The 8,059-nt window shown below is 41.8% G+C and overlaps 1 non-coding gene across 1 annotated transcript; it reads left to right on the top strand.

Moving 5' to 3' along the window:
• Positions 1-4,455: 4,455 nt before the first annotated feature.
• Positions 4,456-4,537, top strand: Trnas-gcu. The gene has a single exon. It is a non-coding gene; the product is annotated as a tRNA-Ser (tRNA).
• The last annotated feature ends 3,522 nt before the right edge of the window (positions 4,538-8,059 follow it).

The raw sequence follows: 8,059 nt of genomic DNA, 5'->3' as shown, positions 1-8,059 counted from the left end.
CATATTTGCTTGTTGCCGGGCAATATGAAAATGCAATTGCAATTGCAAACTGCAATTCCCACTCCGTAGAGCATGCGGAAATATGAATTGTTTCTTGGGCTTGAGCCTCCAGACTCTCCTCCTTTGTTCCAATTATAGATGCGAGTTGACTTTATAAGACTGTATCTCTCAAGTATATACGCACATATATTTTATATATATATTTATAATTATATATGTGCCGGTTTGTGTCTGGCGCTTGACTGATATCAGACCGAGGGAGTCGCCACCGTCTGGCGGAATTTCTGAATTGAATGATTCTGATTTCTGCTGCGGCTGCTGCTGCTGCCTCAGAGGTACGGAGTAGTAGGTCCGAGCAGCTGATTGCAAGTTCTTGGATGGCAGGCCCAGCCAGAGCATAAATCATTTCATGAATGAAGTTGAATGCACTGGCAACAAGTTGAGGCGAGGCGATATCCAGCAGACGAGAAGGCATTCTGAAATTCCTGTCATATCGGAGTAAGCGATATTTATGTGTTTGAATGAGAGTGGGAATAAAAGGAACATTTCTGAGATAGTGCCTCGGGATATAAATTAAAGGAATGAAGGTAATATTTCATAATTTATGAGACTTCCCTTCCAGAGAGCATCGCTAAACCTTTCGGAAATATAAATAAAAATTAGTAAAATTTCATTGATTTTCATCTCTAAAATTGGGGCTATAATTTGAGTATAATCAGTTAAGGTATTGTGTAGAAAAACTTGCAGACAAATTGTATCAGCAACCAAAAAATATTCACAGATTCTTCCCACATTTCTCCAGCATTACTTTAATGACCATCATTAGATCATACCTTCAGCTTCTTTGGAGCCGCTAGAACCCTTTGTAATATGCAAATCTTCTTAGTTTTTTTAGGGTTCCACATCCCATGTAACATGTTAGGCATTAAGGAAGACATTTATATTGATTAGTTGATTCATAAATTGAAACTATTCATTCCATAATCATAAATTATGCAGCTTTATTCTGTATAATTAAGCGATTAAAATGTAAAACATTTGCATATCAAATGATGATGGCCAGAAGTGGGGTCGGTCAAACAGCGGGGGAGTTTTTATGGAAAGATGTTGGGGAGGGATGGGCAATGCGATTGCCCTTTTGCCAAGATTTTGCCAACACAGCTGTCGATGGCTCCAGCAGTGGAGCCCTGGAACAATTGCCAAGGCAACCAATAGCCACTAAAAGGCTTAGATAATCCATTAGTGCCCCAAAGGCCAGGCCAAAAGGTATAAAAAGGGCAACAGCCAACAGAGTTGCATAAGCCGCAACGAAGAAGGGATGCTCTTTTGCAGGAATAAAGGAATCGTTTTGAGTTCTCAAGTTCGATTAAAGGCATGAAAGTAGTCATGTAAGAATTTGGATCATGGATTACATTTTATGATAAAAGAATCGACAATGATGAATAGAAGAATGCAATCAGAGATCCTTAGGCGCGCTATACTAGCAATTTTTGAATCTTCTAGGGATTATGCCAGTAATTAAAAAATTGCGATTGATATTGATGAATTGAATCCCTTTTCTACAGTCATTTACCAACAAAGATCCCCTAAATATAGTAGAACATTAAATACGATTTTTTAATGGGCTGTTAAACGATTATTTTATGCCACAAATTCCTAAAACTTGTTACAGAATCTTCGCAGAATCTTCCTTGTTTCTCTTTCTATCAAAGATGTTCTTCCGCTTTGCAGCAAACTTCAGGACAAACCCAACCCATCCTCACTTGAAAAGAGTATTGCAAAGAGGAGACACAAACGTGTCTACATTGCCAGGACGACAGCGATGACGGCGACGACGACGACGACGACGAGAATGTCGAGTAACCCCAATCCCACCTCAATCCCGCCCGCTATATCCTGTGCGTGCGGGTGCGTCTATCTGAGTGTAAGTGTACATGTCTGTGTGTGTGTATGGATGCTCTGGTCGACACAGCAATTTGTACAAGTCAAACCCGTTGGCGCCAAAAGTCTACGGTGCTGCCAATGGCAAAAGGAAAAACCCGAAAACGAAAGATGAAAATCGGCTTAAAAAAGGCGCCCAACCAGCATTGGGCCAAAGAGTGCCAAAGGTGCTGTATAGAGCAGCTCCCCTACACCCCCCTCTTCAGCCCCTAGAGAGGATAATTTATAACCCGACAAACTTTGCGTACAAAAGTTTTGCTCCCTTTACTTTTTTGTTGTTGTTGTGCTGCGTTGCGATGAAAAGTTTTCCACGTTGCGCGGCGTTGGCGATTTTTAATTCTTGCGCTAAATTGTTTAAAAATGTTCGAGAAGAATTCTGCAGAGCACGGAACTTTGACACCACGCCACCCCACCGCCACCTCCTTTCACAGGGATGCCTTCTGTCCACCCACTATTGGCAAAGGGATAACTAACAAAAAAGTTTGTGGCATGTTGACCACTTTGTCGTCGGCCTTTGGCTAGTTTTTTCTCGATATCCTGTTGGCTAAGGGGTGTCCGGGTGTGTTGGTTTTGTGAGCATGTATGTGACGGGCAGGGCAGATTTTATATGTTTGCCTAGCAGCTGTCTATCAGTTTGAATTTACATCTAGAACTTGGATGCCATAAGATGTCATGAAGCAAATTAAATGATAAGAATACTTGTATATAATGGGTAAGATTTTCCCTTCATTGAAAGGGTGATAAATACTTATACTAAGACATATATGTATATATTTATACCTTCCATTCAAAACTTTAATTTTCCACTCACCACCCCAAAAAGCGAACCCAATTAAGGGGTATCCTCTAGGCTTAACAACCTCTGGCCGCCCACCCCCTCACTCGATTCCTCACTTTGTGAAATTTCCGCTTCAGTGTCGATGCAATTTGTATTAGAAAACTTTGCTAGAATCGAAAGAGATAGCGACTAACTGTATAAGAGAGAGAGAAGAGAGAGACAAAAGAGAGGGCAAGAGCGCTTCAAAAGAATTTCAGAGTGCACAAAGTATCTGAAGGCAATAAATTCTTGGTAACGAACATTTTTACCAACTCTGATTTATGCTCAATTAGCAGGCCAGGCCCACCCCTGTTCAGCACCCATTGAATGCTACTGCAATTGCAGATGCAGATACGCAGATATACAGAAACAGATACAGATACGTATCCATAAACCTGACAACGCCTTCACACAACATTCATCAAAATTCTGTTGGTGCTTTTGCTGGCTTGACTTTTATGATATTCCCCCATGCCCATGCCCCTGCCTTGGCCTCTGGCTCTGGTTCCTGCGGTCGTAAAACCATTTAAGTTCCTGCCGCCAACGCCTTGGTGGATTTTATGCACGGTTAACCCGATATCTGCCGGGAGTGTGGGGTTTGTGGGGTTTGTGTGTGATCGTAAAACTATACACGCGCCTGCCCCCTACCACGAAGCGTCATAAAGGCGTCAAAGTCAATTTCTTTTATCCTTCCTTTTGGACCCTTTCATATGCTCTTCGCCTCTTCACGCAATATTTTTTATGACTTAATACGATTTAACAAAGTTTCCCTGCGGGGCGGGAGGCTGAAGAATTTCGTACAGACGAGTATATTATGGGGCAAGATAACTTTTAGAGTTTGCCGCTCGTAAAAATTAATTTAAATTGATTTCTCTGATGAGTCCGAGGCGTGGTTTGGGGCCCGTAATCAGAGCCTGTGGTTCAAGGAACTGGTTAGAGTCCTCCATAAATGCAGTTTCGTGTCAAGCGATTAGCAATGTGATAATCTGGATATTAAAATCTTAGATGCAAAGCACACGATGGAGGACTTGATTGGGTAGAAGGGAGGGATCTTTGGATTACACCTTCGAAGAGAAGCGATCTTTGGTGTTCGATTTTCCTTTTGGATTGGAGTCGAACGCAAAAACATCGAAGGTTCAAAGGTGATATCTAAGAACTAAAAGACTTCTTTGTTAACCAACTTGATTGATGAATAAACTTCTTAAACACGTTTAGAAACCTCTCTTCACAGCATTAAACATCTTCCATAAGCATAAACAACTTCTTTATTGTACGTACCACATGCCACATTAAGATTCGCTCAATTATTTCACTCAATTGCCAGCACTAATTGCATTCTGCGAGAGATGGAGATGGAGCCTGCCATGCTAGCCGATCTCTTATGGCCATACTTGGCACCTAATTTATTCATTATCTAACCATAAATTATATAAGATCTAGGCAAGCGCAGCTGTTGGAAGGGGTAGGGAAGGCTGGAAACCAGTTATCATCATCAACCGAACAATGGCCAGAGCTTTGTCCCAGTTCTAAATTTAGATAAGAAAATTTCCGCTCATAACTCTCATTCGCACAAAGGCACACAGAAACAGACATTAAACAGCGTGAAGAGCGAAGAGAGATGGAAGAAAGTTTAAGCGGTGGCAGCAAAGAAGTTGAGGCGTAGAGAAGAACGGCCAAAAGATTCTCAGAGAGAAAGTGACGAGGTGGCCGAGAGGTTAAGGCGTTGGACTGCTAATCCAATGTGCTCTGCACGCGTGGGTTCGAATCCCATCCTCGTCGATAATCGTTTTTTATTTCATTTTAAACTATTTTTCTTGTACTTTTTAAAAGCCTTACCTATAAGACTTTAGATATGCTATATCTAAATAGAAAATTGAATAAAAGAATATTTTATATTGGCTCTTTTTAGGGATCTATTTTTCCAAGTAATTTTCGGTATAATTTGAACAACAATTTTGTATTTTGTAACAGATTGCTGAGCTTAAAAATTTCTTAAGAACTTCTTCTATATTTTGGTAGATTGATTAATCAAACTTTAATCTTTAAAGCTGTCAAGGAATTCTGCCATGAATATATTTAAACAATAACTTGTGCAATGCAAATTTTAAATTGGCTTCCCAAATGTCACACAATTTTCACTTGAATTCATATTTAACATAAATCGAAGCTTTACTCGACAACTTTCCTGATTTGTTTCTTGCAGTTTTTTCAACAAAATTCTTAAATTTGTTCACCTGCACTTTTGGCAGCCTTTGTCTCTAGGCAACATTTTTTTTCTTCCTTTTTTTTGTGCAATTTCTTGGCTGGAGTCATATATCAATATATATATTTGGCTGCCTGATGTGCGGCTAGGCAGCGGCATAGCCAACGATATGAGCATGAATACGAGTCATCTCCCCAGTCATCCGGCTTAACCCAATTGGCCATAAAGCCAAGAGGCAAGTGGCAAAAGCCAGAGCCGCCTGCCACAAAATTCAGAGGCAGCCACACTTTGCCCTGATGAAAGTGGCGCGCGGCTAAAGGAATGGCAACCAAATGTTTCCACAATTGCTGGCCCGCTCCCCCACCCAACCCATCCTTCTCCAGTCCACACTTGTGGCCAAAAATCACAAAAAATCCAGCAAGAGAGGAAGAGCAAGAGATGGATGGAAAGCCAAGGGAAATGAATTGGATTGAATTGGAATTGTAGGCGATAAAAATAAATCTCTGCGAGTGCGCAACGCGGCGCCGTCAACAGCTGACGTGCTGCAGGATGACAAGAGCAGGGGGAAGCGGGGATTGGCAGTGTGTGGGTTTGGGGTTCTTTGGTAATGATGAAATTGAAAAGTTCTATGTGCAATGGTTGCCCCCCCAGAGCGCTCTCCAACCATTGCCATAAGTCATACAATGAGCAGTTTTGCTTTTGGAAATTTTTTGCATTGCTAGGGTTATGATATTGCTGGCTTAGATTAGGGGTGGAAAGACGAGCTCCCCCTCTCTATACACGCCACTGAGCCTGGGACACACATCAAGTCAACTCTGTTCGAGTCACTTCAATATGCAAATGCTGCTCAATCGAGCTTGTCTCTCATTTTTATGCCCCAACCAGCAAGCAGCAGTACAACACAGCATCCCGAGTGTCCCCAGTGCCACTTTAAAGTCTTGCTGGACAGGACCTCATCAAACATTTGGGCCAACGAATATATTCCTCAACTTTCCCATAGTCGCTCATCAAATTTGATGCCTTTTCTATCGCTGGCCATTCTGCAGCAGCGCGGAGGCTTCATAAAACGAATGGCGAAACACGCACACAAACTTTACGATAGGAACACACAAATTTTTCATTGGGAAAGAGATGCGATGCGATGCCATAAATGGTTTCGGGCTGCTGTCCGCCAAAGTGTCGCTTTGACGATGATGATTCGGACACATTTTTGGGTGGCAGAATGTCCTGCTTATTCCTCTTCATCTGATGATGATGAAGATGAAGATTGTATTGAAATATCTTGTGTATTGGATTAAGCTTAGTGTGGATTGTTTATGGCATGGAACATGCTCGTATATGAGGTTCTATTTGGACACTAATGGGCTATCGAAAGGGTTGGGAACTTGAGGGAAAACGTTTAAATTTTGTAGGCTGTCAATCTTTTAAATGTACTGCTAAGAGCTCTTATATTTTAGCGCATTACTTTCAAAGGAGATGAACATAATATCTGCATGAAACGTCACTCCAGAGTGCCATAAATCCATCAAATTGCACAACAAGACTTTAATATGTTTTCACATTTGCAGAAACTTTTTGCTTCCCCTGAGTTTCCATAATTTGAAACTCATTTGAACTTTAATTCACATTGAAACTTCACCTGCCTTTGCCTCTGTACCTGCCTCAAGGTCGCTTCAGCCAACAAACAAACAAAAAACCTACCAAATTTAAGGCCATGGCAGACATGGTCTTACATGGGCTTACCACCCACGCAACACACAAATGAGCCGGGCAGGGGTAGGGTAAAGGTTTGACCGGGTCTCTGGACAACCCATCGAGCGGGTCGGAGTCGAAGCGTCCGAGAGCTGATTGAATAATCGCACCATTGCCGCCCTGCCGCCCTGCCGCCCTGCCGCTCCGTCTCATGTGGGGAGGACCGTGGAACAAATCGTGTCTAATAGACTGATTAATATACAAGATTTCCAGTTTGGCTCAAGTCAAGTCGAGCAGAGCCTGATGGCAATCTCAATGCCCTGCCCAGCTCTATGCCCCTTGGCCACATCCCTCCATGCCTCGTGTGCCCATCTCTTGGCCACATGTAACACGATTCGTGTGGATTAACTCTGCTTCAAATTGATTGATTGTTAAAATGATGTATAGACATTTGATCGGTTTTTTTCCCACTGCTCGTTTTTGCCTTCTCGCCTTTGGCTTCACTTCTCTTTCCATTCCCCACCTCCCTGCATAGCACCTTCTACATCCAATACTTCCAGCGTCTGGCAGGCCTCACTTCTAATTAGTAACACTCTCAGGCGAAAAATTAATATTTGAAGATTATTTTCTCTCTGGTTTTTTTTTTTTGTATTTTAGCAAACTTTTTTTTTGGTTTGGCAAAAATTGTGAGCACATCAAATTGATTGAACGGAACGAAAGAACAAATTTCGGGGGAGGGTTGGGGATGAATGAGCCATTAGGATGAAACAACCCTTTGGTTTAATGGGAATAAGTAGCAGTATTCATAAAAATTATAATAATGTGATATATTAGTCGGATGTCCGGTTGTGTTCATTGATTTACACACTCCCAAGATACCCTAGAATTTGTGTTTATATGGGGTATATTGGCTATAAAAGGAAAGGCTGATGCTGCAGAGAAACAGATAGAGATAGCAAGGGAGAGGTGGTGAGGTCCCTTCAGAAACATTAAACCTTACTTCACTGCTAAGCCACACTGGGAGAGACCGAGCAAGGGAAACAGCATGAGCAAATCATTGCAAAAATCACTGAAAAGTTGATCAACTAAAAAAAAGTAAACAATTCATTGTAAATTCGTAGACTACAAATTAATTTTTAATCCCAAAGCGAGGTATTCAGCTAGTCGACACCCTTTTCACTCAAAGCTGCCTCCACCAGACAAAGGAAAACTGTTCCGCTGGAAAGTATTGCACTGCTATTTATATTTTATTATCCTTAGCACACATCCCACACTTTTTACCCAGAGATATATGGGATGTACATTTGGTTCCAACTCTGCCTCACCCTCAGCCCCACTCTCGCCTTCTCTTTCCCACTTGGTACACCTTAAGTGCGCTGTGTGGCATCCGTAGTTTGGTTATAAAA

Source organism: Drosophila subobscura, chromosome O (assembly GCF_008121235.1).
Source record: "Drosophila subobscura isolate 14011-0131.10 chromosome O, UCBerk_Dsub_1.0, whole genome shotgun sequence".
NCBI lineage: Eukaryota > Metazoa > Arthropoda > Insecta > Diptera > Drosophilidae > Drosophila > Drosophila subobscura.
Note: the sequence above shows the minus strand (reverse complement) of the source record. Positions and strands in the feature narration are given on the sequence as shown.